Genomic DNA, 24,711 nt, shown 5'->3' with positions numbered 1-24,711 from the left:
CGTTATTGCAGTGTCTGATACTTTTGCTGTGAGATTGTTTTTATGATAATATAGAAAGGAAAGTTGTGTCTTTGTATAACTAAGCTCATGACTATGGCAGCATATAAATTCATGTATTTCTAGATTGAAGCAGCAGCCTGTAATGACTGTGACATGCTGGAGAATTACATTATTTTGACTCTGCTGATCAGATAATGTCACTTATCATCCTATTACTATTGAAAAGCTGTCTGTTATGTATCTTTGTAAGAAAAAAAAAAAAATACAAAGGGTGTGGATGACTGAAAAACAGACTTGTAACGCTTGGCTTGCAGTTGCTCCAGACATTGTGTAGCAGTATCAGTGGATCTGTTGGAGAAATAACAGTAAGGGAGGGATGGGGGGGGGGGGGTGGCTATTGTTAAACTTAAACATGATTATAAACTTTTTCTTCACAAATATAGGATACATTTCAGAATAATAGGTGCAGATGATAACGGCTATGCCAGGATTCCTTTTTTGTTTTTGTTTACTCTTTTATGATTTTGCTAAATTAAACTAAGACACATGTAGAGGGAGTGGCGGGGTTGGGGTCTTTGCTGGAGATCCCAGCGATTTAAAGGGAAAGTAATGGTTGTGATAGGGAGAGTGTTAAGTACCATGGACAGTACAGGATCTGGTCAATAAGAATTTTGAGGAATTGAGGGAGGCAGTGGATGATTACATATGTCACGGTGGAGATACAAATGCTCATTTTATCTGTTAAGAACAACGCTCTTTCAAACATGCCATGTTTTCTTATGGCACATGCTTTCACATATTAACCCATAGTTACGTTTTGCATGACCCAATTGCTACAAGACTTTCATTGTTCTTTTACTTCTATTGAGCCAAGTGTTAGGGCATGTAATTCATTTCTTTAAATTATCACATTTATAATATGTCACATTTGTGATTGTATTTGAATGATATTACAGAGGAGGGCTTGTTGGTACCACGTTGGTAGTGTACATTTAAAATATGTTGATTTACAGTCACAGAATATTTGGAGTTTGAATTGTTTTTTTCTTTTTTTTTTGCATTTAGTATTTACTCATTTCTTTATTTCTCCTGTTTTTGCACAATGGCTGTTTTAATCAGGTAGATGTATATATTCTTCTTGTCATTTACACAATTTTTTAAACACCGGTTACTTTCTTACACTGTTCTGGGATTTTTTGAATACTCATGTTCTTTCAAATAGTGGCCAATTAGTTGTCATACCTGAGCTATCTATAACAGAACACCTGTCAAATGTTATCATGACATGCTGTGACTTGTAGTACTTCAAGGAGAGAGAATTAGATGTTACAAAATCCTGATTGCTGTTAACTCAGTAAATTTTTTTGTTATCAAGTTGCTCAACAGCTACTTACCTATTTTTTATCAGATTAACAATTATAGGCTGTTTGCTACCAAATCTGACATGGACAATTGGTAAAATGCAGTCATCTGATATAAGCATTTTTTTTTTTACAGTAAAGTAAATATCATATATTTTCAATGTCTACATATTTAAAGATTTTTATTTTCACATTTTAGTTTAAAATATTTTTAATGGCTTTCATATACTTTCACATTGACTTTCAACATGATTTCTCATATTTTTGGTTATTGTATTAATTAAAAGCACTGCGCAAACTTCTGGCGCAATATAAATCCTGCATAATAATATTAATAATATGCAGTGCCTTGAAAAAGTATTGATACCCCTTGCAATTTTCCACATTTTGTCATGTTACAACCAAAAACCTACATATATTTTATTCAGATTTTATGTGATAGACCAACACAATGTGCCACATAATTGTGAAGTGGAAGGAAAATAATTAATGGTTTTGAATTGTTTTTTACAAATAAATATGTTAAAAGTGTGGCTTGTATTTGTATTCAGCTCCCTTTACTCTAAGACCCCAAACTAAAATCTAGTGGAACCAATGGCCTTTAGAAGTCACCTAATTAGTAAATAGAGTCCATCTGTGTGTAATTTAATCTCAGTATTAATTACAGCTGTTCTGTGAAGCCCTCAGAGATTTGTTAGAGAACCTTAGTGAACAAACAGCATCATGAAAGCCAAGGAACACACCATACAGATCAGGGATAAAGTTGTGGAGAAGTTTAAGCCGGATTAGGTTATAAAAAAAACCCAAGTTTTGAACATCTCACAGAGCATTGTTCAATCCATCATCCCAGAATGGAAAGAGTATGGTGGAACTGCAAAAAATTAGTGTATTGTGTATACTAATAATGATAAAACCTTTATTATATCAAACGCAGTTGCATGGTCTAGTAGTGCATGATAAAGTTTTCAAAACATAAATACAACCATATACAAATGGGCTGACATAATAGTATAAATATACCATGGACATATACATTGTCTGAGATGATAATGCATAGTTATACATATACATACAACTAAGTAAATGCTGGATAAAAAGGCAAACTGTCTTGGCATCACATGAATAAAGAACTCTACGTGTTTTGTGAATCATGTTCACTCATCAGGGGTACAAATGCAAAAAATCACTGTAAGCACAGAAAAAAATCAAATATGTAAATATGATAAACCCTTCATAAAAATTGAGAGAGGGGAAGATTTCTGAAAATTCCCCAAAAATTACCTTAAAGACTATTTTAATAAACTGATACTTACAGATCAGCTCGAAACATATACCGGCTAATATGAGGGTGAAGGGAATGGAAGAAGGGGTCCCCCGTACATACCTGGCCTGGAGCTGAGGCAGGAAAAACCAACACCAGATCAAGGGGTCAGCCAGGTGGCAGGTCAGGTCATCACAGTGTAATCCCTGAGAGGATGGATGATAACAAACAATCCACATCAATCTGGAAGATATGATTGTGTAGTGAATGGTGTATGGAAATAATGAAATGTCGAGAAAAAAAAAGTGAAAAAATGTGATAAAAGGGAAAAATTGTGAATATGAATGATGTGAAATATGTGAGTGTAAAAAAACCCCCAAAAAACCCAAACAGGAAAAGAGCAAAAAAGTGTGAATGGAGTCACGGGAGACCCCTGCCTACCTTACATGTGTGATACCAGTGTGAAACCATTGATGCGGTGTCTCTCTCATTGTGAGGGATTGAAGAGTCATCGGTGAGCCCCAGCCGATATACCCGAGACTCGGGGCGGGTCCCGGATATACATCATCAACATCATCCTGCACGCTATGTGGGCAAAAGAGAGGCAGAGAAACGGATCCCATGTCTAGCGGGATTGCTGGAACCTGGATCCACACCTGCCAGTCCTGTAGTGTAAGATGGAGACAAACCGTCCACACTTCTCAGCATTTTTTCAGCTGGAACTGGCCGGGGACTCACTCTGCCCCCATAGGAAGCTCCTTTCTATGGGCGCACTCGCCAGGGAGGTGGAGCCAGGAGCAATGCTGAGAGAAACGAGAAGAGGAGTGTCGGGTGTGCTCTGTGCATCTATATTGCTCAGAGCAGGTAAGTATAAACCAGTTTGTTATTTTAAGGAAAATACATTTATAATCACGTTAATTTGGTACTAAATGCTAGAATTCCCTGCATTAAAGTGGATGTAAACACGCTTCATGAAATGTGAGCTGGGCACATATATCTGCAGTGTTTTGTTATCTCTCTTCAAAGCACTATGTCCCATAGCTGTCTCCTGCTCCATTCTTCCGTTATCAGCCTGATAACTCCTGACAAATTCTCTCCGATCAAGTTTCCTCCAATCAGCTGTTTTGGCTGTATGCCCAGGCTTCACCGCAGTGCCAACCAGGAAGAGAAAATCTCCTAACACAATATGAACATTTTAAACAGTATATAAAGCTGTAGACAGCAGATATACATAAAACTTATGTATTGAGATTAGTTTAATCTCTGTGTATCATCTGAGGCTGTTCACTTCACTGGGTATGTGAGAGTTTACATCCACTTTAAGTAAAAAAAATGCCCCGGTATCTTTCTATGCCCCCCGTCCTCAAACACTTACCTGCAATTGCTTGTCAGACTTAATGGAGGGAGATTTCTGAAGCATATTTGCCAAGTACAGAATCACAGTATATATAAAATAATATGCAAAGTGGTTTGAGGGAAGCTGTAGAATGGCAAAGATGTTTTTATTACAAATTATGTGAGCAGATTGCAGTTCCTCTTTAAGAACTGCTAAGACACTTACACAGGGAGAGCATAGTTTTCTTTTTCTTTTTTGTATTCTTTTATCTATTCAGGAGACATGTTCCATAACATCAGAATGATACAGGGAAAGGATATACAGAACAGAGAGCATTGTTTTCAATGAGTCAGCCAAATCATCAACTTTCATTTTGAGTAGGAGCGGAAAAGCAAAACCATTGTGTGACACTGCAAAGCAGGAAACAAAGCCTGCTTTTTAATAAGATAATATGGCAGCTATCATGTAAATGCAAATGTAAAAAATATATACATATAAATAATGTTATTAACACATACATTTATAAATGTATTCTGATCAATAATAAATAGAATGCATTCCATTTAATCCATATAAGCAAATGTGTGCCCATTGATTGAATGGTGTTGAATTCTAAAAATATTCCTTAATGGCATAAATTGACAACACGTCGTGCAGAGGTCAGTGGTCTGGGGAATGTAACATACTGTATAGCGCAGTGTACACAGTGCAGCAGTTTGAAGTAAGTGGTGTAAAGAGCGGCATAAATATTGCAATGGAGTAATGAAACGGTTTAAGTGAATACAGCAGCAGGCGCACATCATTAGTGGTAACTTAGTCAAATATCTCAAAAATAATTTTCCCAGAGTTCAACTTTAACAACCTTTGAAAGATGAGCAAACGTTGGAACTTTTTGTTGTATCAGAAAAGTCAACCCTCCTTTTGATCAGGATAAAACTGTCTCTTTGTGGAATATATAAAGCTATTGCATTGTTGCTTTAGCTGCAGCAGGGCTCCCTAGCCTTTGTAAGCTTGTGAGCCATATAAAAAGCCGTAGTGAGCCATTCAGTATATGAAACTTTCACATTTAGGCTGAAGAGTGAGATAAATAATGTAATTTAGTGTCCTGTAAACAGCTGAAAAGAAGACAGATCAGCAATGAATAGCAGGCAGGTGCGTTTACAAACATTATATATATATATATATATATATATATATATATATATATATATATATATATATATATATAGGTTCTGTGTTAGTTGTGCCTGTCATTGTATGTGTGTTTCGGGGTAGAAGCTAGTGCGGGGATGTGAGAGGCAGGCAATGGCCATGCTACAAATGGTACGGTAGGACTTGTAGCTCTACAGACTGGCTAGATGCAAGAGGATAATGTAAGAACTTATGTGCAGTTTCTAATCAGTGTAAAATGTGTATAGCATGTGTGTGGTATACCATATGTGATTAAGCTATGTGTATAACTTACATTGTCACCTTTTCTATTCAGCAAAAAGACTTCAAGAAGTAGAAGTGGCATTGCACAGCAGAATTGTTGGTTGGTGTGGATATGGCTAAACATGTAGAGTTTGAACAGTGTGTATTAATCATAATGAGCTCGGTAAGATAGCCGCAATGGGGAAAAAAAAGACTGTTTGTAGCCCTGGGTGAGCCAGATAGCTGCTTGAAGGGAGAGCAGAGGTTTAATTATTTTTTGAACATTGAGTGAAAATGCTGTCCTTGTAAGCTCCCCTGCTAAAACCTTAGATACTGCAGGGACCCTATTGGAAGCAGCTAACAACACTTTCCAGGTTTAGGGGTTGATGTGGCTTCATGAACTGTCCAACTTCTTATTTCTTTTAAAGGTCACTGTAGCAACTAATGTTGGGAGGGGTAAGGGTAACGTATTAATGTATTAATTCCACTGAGCCACAATGTTCTAATTGTTTTCTGGCAGTACTTCCAAAATCCAATTCTTCCTTTATAACTGATTTTCACAGAGTATTCTGCCAGTGCTCAGTGCATAGAGAAGAGTCCAGATCCATATTGTCCACATTACATTCTCTGGCAATGATAACTACAAGGAACCAGCTTCCTTGATTGGGCGTTGCTTGGGGATCCATGTTGGCAACAGAGTATTGGATCTTGTTTATTTGCCTTTTGGCTTATTTATATTCAAACTTGTCTCACAGTTCTGTACCCTTCCTCCTCCCTATTAGCCATATGCTGTTACCAACCAGGGTGTATCTGAGGGCTGCAACCTCCAGCAACGTCCAACACTCCTTCGTGCTCTAGTCAACAGCAGGCAGCTCCATAGATTTTGTAACTCAGGCTCGTTTTAGGGTATACATTCCTACATTCACCAAGTGATTCAGGTGAAGAGGTCCACTACTACTGTCCCTACACCCTTTTTCCTCTGAGATTATGTACAGTTCTGCTTTCCCAGCCTTTTCCCAATGTACCTTGGTCAGTTGTTTTTCCTCTATTACCTCCACCCTGTTCTGTTAACAGCTTTCATTCTTCCCCCATGCTCCATTGGTCCACAACCAGTTGCTGTTAAGGCTCCTTTATCCACCCCCACCCCCTTTTATGTTTAGCTTTTAGGCTGGGTTCACACTGCTGCGGGGGGAGATCCGGATGTGATTCGCACCGCAAATCACATCCGATCTCCGTAGCGATGCGAGTACAGCCATACAGATAGTATGGCTGAATTCGCATCGGTCCTGCAGCAAACTCGCACGGGACCCTTTTTTTGGTCCGCAACAGAATCGGATCGCATGGGGGTTCACACCATGCGATCCGATTCCTGTGCGAGTCGGCAGATCGCACTGCGATATGCGGACGGATCTGGGGGTGTCATTAACATATCATTGACACTCCCAGCCGTCCGAATAGGGCAGTGTGAACTGCCGGCGGGAGGTGTGCGATGCGGGAAAACGCCGCGGATTCGCGGCGTTCCCGCATCGCAGCGGTGTGAACCCGGCCTTATTTTGCTTCTTTTTTTTACCTCATGATGTATGGTCTGCTCTTGTGCTGCCTCCTATACTCTCCTCCACTCCACAAACCCGTTATACTCTGTTCCATCCATGAATTCTTGTGAGATGACACACATTACCAAGTAATATACAGTATCTCACAAAAGTGATTACAGCCATCACATTTTTGTAAATATATTATTATATATTTTCATGTGACAACTGACAACACTGAAGAAATGACAGTTTGCTACAATGTAAAATAGTGAGTGCGCAGCTTGTATAACAGTGTAAATTTGCTGTCCCCTCAAAATAACTCAACACACAGCCATTAATGTCTAAACCGCTGGCAACAAAAGTGAGTACACCCCTAAGTCAAAACGTCCATATTGGGCCCAAAGTGTCAATATTTTGTGTGGCCACCATTATTTTCCAGCACTGCATTAACCCTCTTGGGCATGGAGTTCACAAGTGCTTCACAGGTTGCCACTAGAGTCCTCTTCCACTCCTCCATGACGACATCACAAAGCTGGTGGATGTTAGAGACCTTGCTCCTCCACCTTCCATTTGAGGATGCCCTACAGCTGCTCAATAGGGTTTAGGTCTGGAGAAGTGCTTGGCCAGTCCATGACCTTTACCCTCAGCTTCTTTAGTAAGGCAGTGGTCATCTTAGAGGTGTGTTTGGGGTCAATATCATGTTGGAATACTGCTCAGTCACCCAGTCTCCGAAGGTAGGGGATCATGCTCTGCTTCATTATGTCACAGTACATGTTGGCATTCACTGTTCCCTCAATGAACTGTAGCTCTCCAGTTCTGGCAGCAGTCATGCAGACCAAGACTATAACACTCCCCCCACCATGCTTGACTGTAGGCAAGACACACTTGTTTTTGTACTCACCTGGTTGCCACGACACATGCTTGACACTATCTAACCCAAATAAGTTTATCTTGGTTTCATCAGACACAGGACATGGTTCCAGTAATCCATGTCCTTAGTTTGCTTGTCTTCAGCAAACTGTTGCAGGCTTTCTTGTGCATCATCTTTAGAAGAGGCTTCCTTCTGGGACGACAGTCATGCAGACCAATTTGATGCAGCGTGCAGTGTATAGTCTGAGCACTGACAGGCTGACCCCCACCCCTTCAACCTCTACAGCAATGCTGGCAGCACTCATACATCTATTTTCCAAAGACAACCTCTGGATATGATGCTAAGCACGTGCATTCAACTTCTTTGGTCAACCATGGTGAGCCCTGTTCTGAGTGGAACCTGTCCTGGCCTGCCCTGTATGGTCTTGGCCACTGTGCTGCAGCTCATTTTCAGGGTCTTTGCAATCTTCTTATAGTCTAGGTCTCTAAAGACCTTCTGCTCTCTAGCTCCCTCGTCCCCTCCTCCCATACTCACCTCCAGGACTTTTCGAAAGCCTCTCCAATCCTATAGAATGCCTTACACCAACCTGTCCACTTATCTCCTACTCTATTAGCTTTTAGACAATCCCTGAAAACCATTCTCTTCAGAGAAGCTTACCCTATCCACGCCTAACAACTGTATTTTCATTTTCTTCATCAGCTCACCCCCCACAGTTATTACCTTTTGTTCCAGTTGACCCTCCCTTCTAGATTGTAAACTTTAACGAGCAGGGCCCTCTGATCCATCCTGTATTGATTTGTATTGTAAGTGTACTGTCTGCCCTCATGTTGTAAAGCGATGTGCGAACTGTTGGCGCTATATAAATGCTGTATAATAATAATAGGCCATCTGTATGTAGAGCAACAATTCTTTTTTCAGATCCTCAGAGAGTTATTTGCCATGAGGTGTCATGTTGAACTTCTAGTGACTAGTATGAGAGCTTGAGAGTGATAACACCAAATTTAACACACCTGCTCCCCATTCACACCTGAGACTTTGTAACACTAACAAGCCACATGACACAGGGGAGGAAAAATGGCTAATTGTGCCCAATTTGGGGTTACCTGCAGCAGTGTTACCAAATGTTAATTCAGGCAAATCACATAAAGAGGCAGAAACCATGTCAGTAAGAAGAGGTATTACCCATAGTAATGGGCAACTGTTCCTTGGCTGACTCAATGGAGTCACCACTGCCATAGTTTGACTCAGCTCCACATTGTAATTTAAAAATTCAAATGTAAGGTGAAATGAATATGTTAGGAACGGAGAACCCAGTAGACACTATAAAGTAGTGGAGAGCGGCAAAAAAGTTGTACATAAAGGATTAATAGTTCAGAACAAAGTGTAGAACAAACCAAAATCAATGTAAGCCGTAAGGAGCAAAATATGAAAAGCAGAAAAAAAGAGTTTATACAAAAATCATAAAGGGTTATTATCATGAAGGTGTAAGTGCGGGGTCTCTCTAAAGCCGCGTACACACGGGCGGACTGTCTGGCCAACTTAGTCCGTCAGACAATCCGACGGACAGTCCGTCATACTTTCGAATGAACGGACTTGACCACACACACCACTTTTTGAGCGGATTAATACGGTGTACTAAGTCCGCCATACTATCCGCCCTACTTTTGAAATGAACGGACTCGCCCACACACGCGGAGGAAAGTCCGCTCATTTCGAGCGCGTCTCCAGGTAGGCGGGGCCCGCGAAGGAGACGTCGCTGACCCCGCCGCCTGGTATGGACTTAAAGGGGAACCCCAACGCCGAAAAAAATCGGCGTGGGGGTCCCCCCCAAGTCCACAACAGACCCTTGTCTGAGCACGCTACCCGGCCGGCCAGGAAAGGGGGGCGAGCGAGCGCCCCCCCTCCTAAACCGTTCCAGGCCGAGTGCCCTCAACATGGGGGGGTGCCTTGGGGAAGGGGGGGCCGCGCGGCCCCCCCACCCCAAAGCACCTTGTCCCCATGTTGATGAGGACAAGGGCCTCTTCCCGACAACCCTGGCCGTTGGTTGTCGGGGTCTGCGGGCGGGGGGCTTATCGGAATCCGGGAGCCCCCTTTAATAAGGGGGCCCCCGGATACCGGCCCCCCCACCCTTTGTGAATGAGTATGGGGTACAATGTACCCCTACCCATTCACCTGCCTTCTAATAGCTCTTTTACAGGCGGTGGCCCGGTCTTCTGTCGCCGCCGCCGCCGCCTTCCGTTCTTCTTCTTCTTCTTCTTCTTCTCCAGGAGATGTTGCCTCGACGATCTCTCCGGCCGGAATGCCAGGGACGCACTGCACGGCCACTTATATAGGGACAAGGGGCGGTGTCACATGGCTTTATGTCACATGGTGACCCCGCCCCCTTACGATGTCATAGTCCCCATGTGACATCAACCCATGTGACCAACCCATGTGACATAAAGCCATGTGACACCGCCCCTTGTCCCTATATAAGTGGCCGCGCAGTGCGTCCCTGGCATTCCGGCTGGAGAGATCGTCGAGGCAACATCTCCTGGAGAAGAAGAAGAAGAAAAAGAAGAACGGAAGGCGGCGGCGGCGGCGACAGAAGACCGGGCCACTGCCTGTAAAAGAGCTATAAGAAGGCGCGGTGGCCCGGCAGAAGAACCGAAGAGGGGGACAAGACCCCCGAAGTCGGGAGAAGAGGCCGGCAGCGAGGAAGAAAGCCGGACTCCTCCGCTAGCAAAAGAGCTACAAGAAGATAGCGGAGGAGTCCGGCGAGAAGACCCCCGAAGACGGAAGACCCCCGGAGCTGCGCAATAAAGTATTTTATCTCGTGTGTTGTGTTTTTTTTTGTACTTTTATTTTACAGGTGAATGGGTAGGGGTACATTGTACCCCATACTCATTCACATAGGGTGGGGGGCCGGTATCCGGGGGCCCCCTTATGAAAGGGGGCTCCCGGATTCCGATAAGCCCCCCGCCCGCAGACCCCGACAACCAACGGCCAGGGTTGTCGGGAAGAGGCCCTTGTCCTCATCAACATGGGGACAAGGTGCTTTGGGGTGGGGGGGCCGCGCGGCCCCCCTTCCCCAAGGCACCCCCCCATGTTGAGGGCACGCGGCCTGGTACGGCTCAGGAGGGGGGGGGGGGCGCTCGCTCGCCCCCCTTTCCTGGCCGGCCGGGTAGCGTGCTCGGACAAGGGTCTGTTGTGGACTCGGGGGGGACCCCCACGCCGATTTTTTTTCGGCGTTGGGGTTCCCCTTTAAGTCCATACCAGGCGGCAGGGGCCAGCGACGTCTCCTTCACGAGCCCCGCCTACCTGGATACCCGCTCTAAATGAGCGGACTTTTCTCCGGGCGGGAAAAGTCCGCTCATTTCAAAAGTACGGCGGACTGGCATACACACGGGCGGATTGTCCGCCGAAATGCGAGTCCAACGAACAGTATTACAGAAATTCCGAAATACTTATTCCGCCAGACTGCACGCTGAAAAAGTCCGCTGAAGCCCACACACGAGCGGACTGTCCGCTGAAATGTGTTTCGGCGGACTAAGTTGGCCAGACTGTCCGCCCGTGTGTACGCGGCTTAAGTGTAGTACATACAGCAATATAAGTTTTGGATCTCTGATGCAATAGAGTAGGTTTCAAAGTATTTACAGTATGCCTAACTGTACACACACACCCATATGGTACATGAAACATGGAAGTGAACAGTTAAGGAGAGAGATTCATTTAACTTTATCGTTATCTTAAATCATTTAACTCACATGCCCAGTTAAGAGTTATTCTGCTTTAACCTCCCATTGTGCTGCCTCTCACCAAGTCCGGCACCGCCATCTTCCTTTCTGACATCTTAGGAAGCTGGCTGCTTCTTCCAGCCCCTGATGATGCACTGCCAGGTTTGTCCTCTCCCAGCCGCAATGTGTGGAAGCTGATGCCTCCTGAGATGTGTGACTTGACTATTTCGAGAGGCACCAGGAGCAGGGTGACCACCTGCTTGCCTAGGCAAAAATGCCTATGAAGCACTGGAATTGGGCATTGGAGAAGTATTCAACACTTCAGAGGAGAAAAAATATGTTTTTGTTGAAAGGTTTGGATTTTGCATTAAAACATAACTATTTCTGGTATGAAAAATTACCATCAGACTGCATGGACTGCAATTGCAAATTTCATAGTATCTAAGTGGGAAAAAGAGTATCTTGAACAATGAACCTTGTGAACTATTGTGCTACAAATGCTTTAAAGGTGACATTTTGATCATCTGGGAGGGGTCCAGGTAATCACTACAGCTCTTCATGAAGATGAACAATAATAACAAAAGTATTGACCTATCCTGAAAAGTGGAATAAAATAGGATTGAATTTTTGGATTTAGTAATTATGGCAGAGAGAGGGACATTTCACACGAAAACATATTTTAAACCATCTCATAGAAACGATATATCATTCATGACACCTGTCATCACTCATCATGGTTAGTAAAAATCGCTAAATGACAGCTAATGCAGTTGAGGTGGAATTTTACAGAGGAAGAAACTTTTCTAGCACAAGCTCAAATAGTGGGAGAAAGATTTGTTAAAATGTTTATAAACCTAAAAAAATAAAAAGATCCTGTTTATTTAAAGCATGGTTATTGAATTAAAATTCATGGAGGTCCGATTAGTATTTTTCTTCCAGGAGAGGTCTGAATCACATTTTGTGCGATGATTCTTTACATCACTGCCCATATATGCAGGCACAACAGCCCATTAATTTGAATGGGCTGCTGTGCCTGCGTTATCTGCCGTGAAAAGGTCCTGGCACCTTTTTAAAAATGCAGCCGCAAGAAAACTGCATTTTGCATTTGTACCATGGTATTTCTAATGCCCCGTGCACACGAGAGGACTTATGTCCGACAGACTTCCAAAGGAGTTCCGCCGGAGTTCCGACGGAGTTCTGACAGACTTTTCGGCCGAACGGACTTGGCCACACACGATCACACTAAACTCCGACGGATTCGAACGTGATGACGTACGACCTGACTCGAATAAGGAAGTTCATAACCAGTAGCCAATAGCTGCCCTAGCGTCGGTTTTAGTCCGTCGGAGTAGCATACACACAAGCGGAGTTTTCGAAGGGGACCGGGTCCGGCGGAGTTCCTTCGGGAAAATTTGAAGCATGCTTCATTTCTAAAGTCCGTCAGACTTTGGCGAATCAAAAGTCCGTTGCAGCCCACACACGATCGGATAGTCTGACGGACTCGGTCCTTCGGACTTTGGATGTTGAAAAGTCCGCTCGTGTGTACGGGGCATTAGTGCGAGAAACTGCATCTTGTATTTCAGTGCGTTTAAGAGTCAATGGTACCCCTGCATGTTTTCTATGGAGCACCTCATTTTGTGTGCAGCTGCTTGTCCCCCTTCACATCTTCATACCTCCCAACTTTTTAAAATGGGAATGAGGGACACCTATCAGCAAAAGTATGCAGGCATAGGACAAATTCCTCGCCACGCCCCCTTAAAGGAGAATGTTACATAAAAAAACAAGATTGGTTAAACCCATAAGTGCTTTTTTTACCACTACTATTCCTTTATATTGGCTTTTGGAATTCACAAATGCAGCAAATTAGAAATCAGATGAAAGGTTTAGCACTGGAAAACACTTTTTGATAGATAAAAAATGCATTTTATATACATCTATATATATCAGAACAAAATGAGGGACAAATGACGAGGAATGAGGGACAGAGGGACATTGCTCCAAATCAGAGACAATCCCTCGAAAAATCAGGGACAGGTGGGAGCTATGCATCTTCCCCACCACAGCACTGCCCCTTTCACTTCCCCTGACAGCAGTGTCCCCCTTCAAATCCCTTCACAGCACTGTCCCCCTTCACACCCCCCACAGCACTGCGCCCTTCAAATCCCCTCACACAGCACTGCCCCTTCACATCCCCTCTCACAGCACTGCCCCTTCACATCCCCTCAGCACTGCCCCCCTTCACATCCCTCCACAGCACTGCCCCCTTCACATCCCCCCACAGCACTGCCCCCTTCACTTCCTGCTACAATACTGCCTCCTTCACATCCCCCACACCATTGTCCCCCTTCACATCCCCCCCAAAGCCCTGCCCCCTTCACATCCCCCCACAGCACCGCCCTTCACATTCCCCCACAGCACTGTCCCCTTCACATCCCCCACAGCTTCACATCCCCCACAGCTTCACATCCCCCACAGCACTGTCCTCTTCACATCCCCTCTACCCACAGCACTGCCCCTTCACATCCTCCCTCCCCCACAGCACTGTCCCCCTTCACATCCCCCCACAGAACTGCCCCTCCACTTCCCCCCATGAGGGCTTACCTAGGTTGGAGTCCATGGCGCAGAGATGTAGGCTCACCCTTGCAAATAGACACAGCCCACAGTAACAAACAGATAAGCTACCTGGGCTGTGAATCTGTGCACGGGGGCTTGACAGGAATTTGCCAAAGGATTGTCCAGGTAAAGCCATAGTCAGGGATTCCAGAAATCAGAATAAACAATATGCAAGCCAGGGTCAGAAGCCGGGGTCAGTCTTGGAACACTGTAACTTGAACACAGGAACCTTTGGCAATGACAGAGACAGAGACAATGAACTGACAAAGCCCTTAGAGTGAGGCAGTGCTTTATGCCCAGCTGCTTGGATAAACTGCCTCAGCTGAACCAGGAGTGAAAGGTACTATTGCACCAAGATCCAGAGTATGGTCCTAGTATTTTACACAGAACTGTGCAAAGCTGGAAAACAGGCCGAAAGGAACTGAGGTGTGGCTCAGAGGCAAGGCAACAGGAGCACCAAGCATGCAGTCACAGGTTCAATACCTCCTTGAGCCACTTGGGGTGTGAACATGCCTGGCAGTATGCATGGCACGGTAGGGACCGTGACACCCCCACAGCACTGTCCCCCCTCACATCCCCCCCCAGCACTCTTCCCCTTCACATATCACCTCCAAAGCAGAGCCCCTTTAACCCCCCCAACTGCACTGTCCCTCTTCATGTATCACCACCAAAGCACTGCCCCTTTCATTTCCCCTGACCCACAGCACTGTCCCCCTTTACATCACCCCCCCACACACAGCACTGCCCCCTTAACATATCACTCTCACAGCACTGCGCTGTGGAGTGGGAGCTGCCGGGTAACTTTACATAATATCAAGCTGAATGTGAAAAGTGTATTCAGGCAGCTGCCTCTCTCCATGCAGTGCTGGTCCCACCCCCAGTCCAGAATTGTCCCGCCCCTCGCTGTCCACTCTGCTCTGCTAATGACAGCAGCAGAGGCTGGGGACAAAAGTGGCAGCTAAATGGCATGATTGCGGTGGTCCGGAAAGAGCAGTAGCTCGGGCAGGACGCAGACCGTGGCCCGCCGTTTAGTGATGCCCACTTTAAAGGATGTTATACAGCACAGTGCTTGTGCTGTGTCATTTAGCCCATTCTATCACCTTAAATATCTGTCTGATCCTGCCTGGTTCTGCCCTAATCTTTGTAAACTGACCACGGTTTATTATGGCTGCTGAGCCCTGACACCGTGGTCAGTTTACGTACCTATGTGCTGAAAGGGTTAATTCTGTGTCTAGGGTGGTCCCTTCAACCTCTCAGACCTTAGATCCAATGTATTGTATAAATTCAGAGTACTCTGGAATCAATTCTCAAAGGACAAATAAAACCACACACACACCATGGCGTCCTTCGAGAACTAATTGTATTGAGTTATTACAAAGCGATTGATATAGTAAATTTCACGTCACACAGAATAAGACATGCGCAGTAGACATCAAGACGATTACAGCTGGTCAAGACAAAACGCTATTGTTCTTTGTTCTTCTAAGCTAGCTGAATTAATATAAGAAAAAGATAAGAGACGGTACATAATTTCTTCTGTAGCTAAAGGAATGCTGAGAAAATGTGTGAAAGTTATAGATAATTGTGTGAGAACAAATGAGTTAGAAGAATCTCATGTTGAGACAGTTATCTGAGACGTTAAAGGGGTGTTCAAACTGTACACATTGTAAAATGGAAGTTTGTGAATATTAAGATGGCTGACAGAAACAAGATGGATGCTTAACATAACCTTTCAACCCCCTCTTAAGTCATGGAATGACTTTCTACAGATCCGCAGCCTCCTGAAATCTACGGTTCTTGCTACGTTTGTTATATTCATTTACATAAAGCTGCAGATATTGTGTATATGCGTGAGAAGGTTGGTCTGGTGTAGTACATTTGCTAATACAAAGTAGAATAAGCTTGAAAATCAGGTAGCCTATCAATCCTAACAATAGTACTATGATAATCATAATCACTATGTCCTTTAACCATGAAAACATTCCACCTAAACCCAAACTAGAAAAGGGGTTCCATCCATAATTACCTATGTCCCTTGCTTGTTTCATTAATTCATTTACCTGTGTTCGGTGTTGATTAATAACATCATAGTAGTCTGGGATTTCCAGGCTGGTATTGTGAAACCATGTACAACATTCATAATCTTGGGTCATTTCACATAAACCAGTCAGAGCTGCACTCATGCTTTCAATAGCCAATTCGTGTAACTCTAGTTGTCTTCTAATTGCTTTGAGCTCGACATTGAGTAGTCCTATATCTTGAGAGTTTTTTTCCATAACATTATTTATTAGACTAGTGTAGTTATTCAATTTGTCCATCATGGTTATGCCCCATCCTGTCCAGGATGGAAACCATGTCCATGACTTATCTGAAGTAGAAAACATAGGTGGGGTTTCTCTCTTGTATTTATAAGTTAACCTATGTACTGGACTTGAAGTAACTTGTATGTGATGTTCCTGATTCTGGCCTAGGGCTGACATGACTGGTACCAACTGTGCTAAATAACACCATACTTTCACTCCTGCGGGGATCCATGGGTAACAAATTTTAGCACAGCATACGTATGTATTGTTTCCCAATGAAAAACTTCTTAGAGAACTACGTTGGGGCTCAGTTCCAGCCTCAAATGCAGCACTAACAAGTTTACTCACAAGTATCCCAGAGGTTGTGTTCCTGTATGTAGTAAGTTCACTAATGGTGGTGTTAAGGGATTTATTTTTGTAACTACACATATGACCTATGATAATGTTACTGGTGTGGAAGGGAATACCCTTTGAAATGTTAAATACAGACTTGGAACACATACCTATTCCGTTGGATGTATTGCCTAACTGAACACACCACTCAGGTTCATGTGTCTTTCCTAAAGTGTAAAACATAATACTCTGATTGCGGTACCCTTCCGAGACATTCTTAATACTTAAGACTAGAGTATTTTCCAATAATGACTTGAGGTTTAGAGGGACAGCTAAAAGTGGGATCTTAGCAGTTTCTGGGTGCAACTTACTACAAATCCAGCATTTTTCATATCCTGACTTTCTAGCATAAGCATATTTAAATTTTAACAGTAACATTTTTCCAGAAAAACTTGTTTCTTTGATCAATTCATTAGAGACATCTCTTTTACTGCGATTTCTGAGGTGAAAGTCAGTATGGTTGGTGTGTATTTCGCTTTTACCACATATGAGTTTCAAGGCACCTAAGTCAGATGAAAGATACAGTTAGTTATTATTCACACTGGGACAAAGATCAGAAGTAGAAACATCACCAGAAGGCAAAAGGCCTTCCCAGAAGTCTGTGGTGAAATGAGTGACATCACTGTCCTTTATGTCTGTGCTTGTCTTTTGAGGACTTAAAACACCTGCTTCACCTCTTTTCAGCCTTTCTTGAATTCCTGGGCTTAGATCAACCTTCTTTACTCTGCTGGCATGGATCCAAGTAGGACTTTCCTCTGTAAGGATGGTGGTCCTGGTGACGGCTACCACTTTGGTCACTGGTCCGAATGGAACCTCTTGCGGCTTTCGACCTTTCTGAAGCCTCTGGACCACAACTTGATCACAGACCTGGAACGGGTGGGTTGGTACCTGTGAAGAAGAAGGAGAGGTGCGAGCAACTCTTCTTTCAACAATATCAAGAGTTTCAATCAGTTTTTTTACATATTCCTCCTGTATTTGTTCCAAATCACCTTTCTCTACCATCAAGGGATGATTAGCCCACGGTGTGGGGAATGGCCTACCCATGAGTACTTCAAAGGGGGAATAACCCGTCACACTGTGAGGGGTCATTCTGATTTCAGCTAATACAGCTTGGAGAACTTTTTTCCACTTGCCAAAATTCCCACCCGTACCTTTCCTTATCCTGTCTTTAATTGTTCTATTCATTCTCTCTACAATTCCTGAACTCTGTGGATGGTAGGGGAGGTGAAATTTCCAGTCTATTTTTAGTACTTTTACAAGATCTTGGCAAATTTTAGCTGTGAAAGCTGGGCCATTGTCTGAATTTATTTGCAATGGACATCCCCATCTAGGAATAATTTCCTGTGTGAGGATCTTCACTACAGTTTGTGCATTTTCATTGTTGGTGACAAAAATTTCTGGCCAGCGTGACATTATGTCCACTATAACCAAAAGATATTGTTGTTTCTTTCCTTCTTTGGGCATATGTGTAAAGTCTATCTGTAAATGGGTAAACGGTGTTGTTGGGTATTCAAGATGTTCATGCTTTGATTTCTTTGGGTTTGTTGGATTGTTCCTAATGCAAGTGACACATCTCCTTACAAAATCTTTGACTAGATTAGGTAATCCTGCAATGAAAAAATCTGCATCTAGAAGTTCACATGTGGCCTGCCATCCCTTGTGACCCAATCCATGGTATTGTGCAATGAACAGGGGGGCGCTAGCAACAGGAATACACGGCTTCCCCTCTTTGCAGATTAATCCTGTTTTAGGATCCTTTTATACCATCCCATCACAGTTCCATTGCACAATATCATCAGGGGTGGAAAAAGCCTGTAGTTCCGTGAGCCAATGTGTCTCTTTCAGGGAACATGGCTGAGGTGTTAGCATGGGCATTTGAATGTTTGCCTTTTGTGTAGATGCAGCTTCTTTAGCTATTCTGTCAGCTAGTGCATTACCTTTGGCTATATCAGTCATTTGGCCTGTATGTGCCTTACAGTGCATGATAGCTAGTTTTGAAGGCAACTGAATTGCATCTAGTAATGCTGTGACTAGGTCAGAGTGTGAGATGCTCTTTCCATCTGCTGCCACATATCCTCTGCGAAGCCATATTAAACCATGGTCCCAAACCATACCATGAGCATACCTGGAATCGGTGTAAATGTTTACCTCTTTTCCTGCAAACAGCTGGCATGCACGGGTTAATGCTATCAATTCAGCAGCTTGTGCAGACTGATAGGGTATTGGATTGGCCTCGAGGACAGTATCCGGCAGTTGGAGAACAGCATATCCTGCATGATAGACATTATCACTTGGTCTGCTGCAAGAGCCATCAACAAAAACTGTTTGTGCAGTAGGAATTGGTACTGAAAGCATATCTGCGCTAGGTGAAGTGTCCTGATGTATTGATTGTGTACAGTCATGAGGTGGTGGTAAGTCATCCTGTTCTCCTTTAAGACCTAATAAGGCATTCAAAATTGGAGCTGGGCCAGAGTTTATGTTTGAACTTTTTATTTTCAGTTTTGGATTGGACAGGAGGATGACTTCATACCCACTCAATCTTTGTGCTGACATATGCTGAGTATGTAAAGTTTTGAGGAGTGTGGTAACGTTGTGTGAGGTGTGTAAAGTAGTGTTATGGCCCAAGGTAAATGGTGCTGTCATCTCTACAACCATAAAACAAGAAGCCAATGCTCTGAGACAAGCAGGCATGTCTTGCACCTGTACTGGAACCACCTTTGAGAAAAAAGCTACAGGGCGCAGTCTCCCACCATGTTCATGGGCCAGTACTCCTGCCATGGTTCTGCAATTTTCCCTAGCAAACAAGTGAAACATTTTGCTAAAATCAGGGAGGCCGAGGCTCGGGCTGGTAACCATTGCACTTTTCAACATGGTAAAAGCATTTAACATTTCATCAGACCATTTTATAATATCAGACATTTCAGAGAGGGTTGCTTGTCTCAATATATTGTCATAGAAAGAACTGTCAGGTATCCACTGGCGGCAGTAACCAATCATTCCAAGAAAGGTTAGCAGGTCTTTCTTGGTAAGCAGGCGGGGCAGACCCACTATAGCAACAGTTCTTTTGTGACTTTCCTAACTCCCGGAGACAGCACAAACCCTAGGTACTCAACCTCCTGTTTACACCATTGTAATTTTTTCTTAGACACTTTGTGACCACACGTATGTAACCATTTCAATAAGGATAGGCTATCAGCTCGGCAGTCCTCCTCTGAAGAACTACAAATCAAAAGATCATCAACATATTGCAACAGTACAGAACCATGAGGGGCAGTCCAAGGCCTGAGGGTGGCTTGGAGTACTATAGAATAGACCACAGGTGAGTCTATATATCCCTGGGGCATTCTACACCAGGTAAACTGGCGATTGTGTTGGTCAGTCGACACAGTAAAAGCAAAGAGTGGCCTTGTCTCCTTGTCTACAAGGACAGCATTCTTTAAATCAATTACAGTAAAACATTTGGCTGTTGCTGGAATGGAGGACAGTAGTGATGGAACATCAGGTACAATGGGTGCTATTGGGACTATGAGGTCATTTATGGCCCTCAAGTCCTGTACAAATCTGAAGGAGCCATCCGGCTTCTTTACAGGGTTAACAGGTGTGTTGTAGGGAGAAATAATTTCCTCCAGGATTCCATCCTGCCGAAACTTTTTCACCATTGGTACTATGCCATCCATCTTTTCTTTAGAGAGTGGATACTGTTTGTGATAGATAGGAAATGCACCTTCTTTGAGAGTGGCCTTGTATGGTGTGCATGAAACAAGTCCTACATCCAGATCTGATGTAGACCAGACCTGGGGGTCTATATCCTCAAAATCTTCTTCACTATTTTGTTGTGACAGCATCAAAAACCTGGTTTGCATGCTACTATAGTGATTTTATCTGAGGAAATGTCTAGACCTCCTTCTGAGTTGGTTCTAATTGTGATTCCTAGTGGCCCAAACAAGTCTCTTCCCAACAAATTTACAGGACACCTTGGTATTATCCTAAAAGAATGTGTGCATATGGTGTACCCTTCATCATCTTCTATTGGTAGGGGTGGAGTCCTATATGTTTTTGTCAGTATCCCATTAATTCCCAAAGAGGGTTCCGTTGGTTCCCACTTGCCTCTGAAATGATCTTCACAAATAGTACTCCTAGTGGCCCCGCTATCAACGAGATAGGGGAGGAGTCTCCCATTTATTGAAATAGCAACCATTGGACTGTCAGTGAAATCATCTGAGACAAAAGGAAAAGCTGGGACACTACCCTCCGGGCCCCATCATTGTTGTTGATTTCCCCATTTGATTGGAAATGTTGGACCTTGTTGGATGGATGCCTGTGGTTGTTGTGTCTGGTTAGGGACAGAGCTGGAATCGGGAGTCTGAGGAGCGGTGGAGTGAGGACACTGACTCACCCAGTGATCCTCAGCACCGCAATTGAAACATCCATTGTTTCTAGAGCGACTCGTCCCTCTTCCATTTCTGCCTTTAAATCTGCCTCTAAAATTTCCTCTGCCTCTAAAATTTCCTTTCGTATTCCCTTGGAAATGTTGTGTGGAGACAGGCGACGGCTTTGGTATATCAAAACAACCTGCTGCATCTTTCTGTGAAAGAGCTTTACCAAAGTTAGTTCTAGAAAGTGTTGACCATTCAGTAATCATTTGTTTGACTGGGACCACTAAATGGGGTTTGAGATTACTCAGGAAAGTCTGGATCAATAATGGATCCAAAGTTGTCAGAATACCCAAACAGGCTTTCTGTCCATCCTGCCATATGATCCACCAAGGGTTAACTAGGCAGCGATGTACATTCCATTTCATTTTCCTATGAAAGCAAAACAATTTACTGTGCTTGACTGCCACCTAACGGTGCAGACAATCAGACAACGGTGTGAATCAGACAATTAGACAATACCTCAACTTAGATTCCTTTAACAAAAAATATCAGTACTGTCCGTGATACTTTTTTATACTAATACAGCTACAATCACTTCAAGACTGTAACAGAATAAATTTGGAACAAGTTCAAGAGTATTTCAGACATACAATAAACACACAATCTTGCTCATGGAGCTGCTGTTTTGTTTCAGACAAATTTAAACTACAGATGAATTTAACTTGCAATGTACATTAATCTGTTTATCTTTCCCAAAATAGCTTTACCCAAATTGTAACTTTATAACCTCCAGGAATACTACTCACCAAGTATGCCTTTTGGTTCTGGAAACAAAATAGCAGTCCACATATACACACTCAGCGCAATTCATTCAGCGTGATACATTTAAAGCAAAAGCAGTTATACAATCATACACAAAGTTTACACAATACATTGATCATCAGTCACCAGTTCTGTCCCGAACAGAACTAAAACTCTAGAGTACTCTGTAAATTTTTCTAAGGTCACCAAAACCTTTTCTTCTAAGGTCACCGAGACCTTTACAAGTGTCCCCAAAACACTATATGACCCCTAAGGTCATGACCGGTCAACTTATCTATACTTATGAGAGGTTCTATAACCCAACAGCAATCTCTGTGGGATGGAAGCCAAGTCACACACCTGACACCCGGACCCCGGCAAGTCAATTTCACTCAATAAGAATAGAATTCACTTACCGAGCCGTTAAAAGTAGCTTTCCAAGTCCGTTAAGGGTAAATAAACATCCATTCCGGACGAGCCCCCAGTGCTGAAAGGGTTAATTCTGTGTCTAGGGTGGTCCCTTCAACCTCTCAGACCTTAGATCCAATGTATTGTATAAATTCAGAGTACTCTGGAATCAATTCTCAAAGGACAAATAAAACCACACACACACCATGGCGTCCTTCGAGAACTAATTGTATTGAGTTATTACAAAGCGATTGATATAGTAAATTTCACGTCACACAGAATAAGACATGCGCAGTAGACATCAAGACGATTACAGCTGGTCAAGACAAAACGCTATTGTTCTTTGTTCTTCTAAGCTAGCTGAATTAATATAAGAAAAAGATAAGAGACGGTACATAATTCCTTCTGTAGCTAAAGGAATGCTGAGAAAATGTGTGAAAGTTATAGATAAGTGTGTGAGAACAAATGAGTTAGAAGAATCTCATGTTGAGACAGTTATCTGAGAAGTTAAAGGGGTGTTCAAACTGTACATATTGTAAAATGGAAGTTTGTGAATATTAAGATGGCTGACAGAAACAAGATGGATGCTTAACATAACCTTTCATGTACCTCCCTGCATGTCAGCTCTGATGCACTCCCTGGCCCTCATTTCCTGCTGCTATCATAGCTTAGTGTTTGTGCTACAATCCCCTCTGTTATAGTAAATTATTTGCCCCAGTGTATGTGTTTTATCAAAAATATCCAGCTATATACCACTATATTTTCTGTCAGATCGAGAGAGGACAGAGGCGGCCGGTCATGTGAGCGCTGAACGGCGCTATAAAATAAGGTATATAGCGGCATTTTTTTTACAAAACATATACACTGGGGCAAATCTTTTCCTATAACAGAGGGGATTGTAGCACAAACACTAAGTGGCTTAACAACCACTTTAATAAAGGCTATACCAAAGATGCTATTGAAGGAGAAATTGACAAAGTCCGAAAAATTGAATAGCAAAGATTTAAAAGGGAGAAAACATTGTATAATGGTCCACGCAATGAAGAGCAATATGACATAGCAGTTATTCTTGAATATAATGCTCAACATAAAACGCTTGAAAATGTTATCAAGAATCAATGGACAGTTCTCAAAAAAGATAAATATCTAGGCCCTGTTTTCCTTGATATCTTCAAATGTATTTACAAGCAAAGTTTCAAGCTACAGGCAGAAAACCTTCTATTTTTGTTCAGAGTATTTTTCTTTGCATGTGGGAGGCTGTACTGGCATAATGGTTAGACATAACAATAAAAGAAGAAAAGCGTTCCAAGTATTCACTACAGAAGAGGATTTGTAAATGAAGAATTTTATTTATTGTGGATCTGAATGGGTGATTTAAATGCTTGAGTGCCCATGTGGGCTTCAGTATATTAAGAGGCCTTCTAGGAAGAATGAAGGAACATGTATATAATATTAGTAGAGGATATAAAAAACATAACGTCTAAAATCACTTCAGGTTGTTTCACATTAAATATCCTAGTTTGTTACAGTTTTGGAGGGCTGAGAATGTTAACAAACACTGGAAGGTTGAGATTTTTGTAAGGAAGTAAGGGCAGAGGGAATCCTGGTCAATTCATGAGGCAGGAATACTAGTACCTCCAGGCCTCAATGTAGATTTTGATATAAATAGTTGTATTAGTATTGCTTGATCCTGATAGGGGTTAAGTGATGTAATTAGGTAAAATGAATGATCAGTTTTTTTTCTCCATGCAACATTTCCAATTATATACATAATTTTTTATCACCGTCAGTGTATATAAGTCCTTTTTTTCCATCATTTTTTTATCAAGAGGTTTCTATAATTGTTTTTTAAACATTTACATATTTTTAAAGAGTAATATATTTATACAAAATGTTTTTGTTGATTGTGTACAATCTTTGTTTTACCAATAAGCAATACAACACATGACAAGGATTCCTAGAACACTATAGAGATTAGCTAAGAAGACAGTACAGATACTTTCTGCCTTGGAGCACAGAGTCTGTCTGGCTAAAACCTTGGACTAAGCTGTGTGAAAAAGGATGGGTCACTGTTCTGAATACTCATCCACGTGTGTGAAAAGCTTGAGCTATTGAGTGCTTTAAACAGACTTTTTCCAACATAGAAACAAATGAAGAAAATGCACAATGTAAAAAGGATCATAAACTTTATCTGCAGGAGAATGCATATGTTATATTTACCTGACTGAAATGAAACAAGATACATAATAATATTTTGACCCTGACAATTGTTAAACATGCTTTTTCTGCAGATAAATTAATCATAGCTGAAGTCACATATCACT

General features: G+C 42.6%; 1 protein-coding gene across 3 annotated transcripts in view; it reads left to right on the top strand.

Annotated features, from left to right (window-relative positions):
* SYT17 (synaptotagmin 17) overlaps window positions 1-24,711 on the top strand; it is a 310,050-nt gene that overhangs the window by 17,818 nt on the left and 267,521 nt on the right. The gene's annotated exons all lie outside the window — the stretch shown is intronic.

This window comes from Lithobates pipiens, unplaced genomic scaffold (assembly GCF_037356315.1).
Source record: "Lithobates pipiens isolate NorthernLeopardFrog02 unplaced genomic scaffold, aLitPip1_a1.2 Scaffold_22, whole genome shotgun sequence".
Taxonomy (NCBI): Eukaryota; Metazoa; Chordata; class Amphibia; order Anura; family Ranidae; genus Lithobates; species Lithobates pipiens.
Note: the sequence above shows the minus strand (reverse complement) of the source record. Positions and strands in the feature narration are given on the sequence as shown.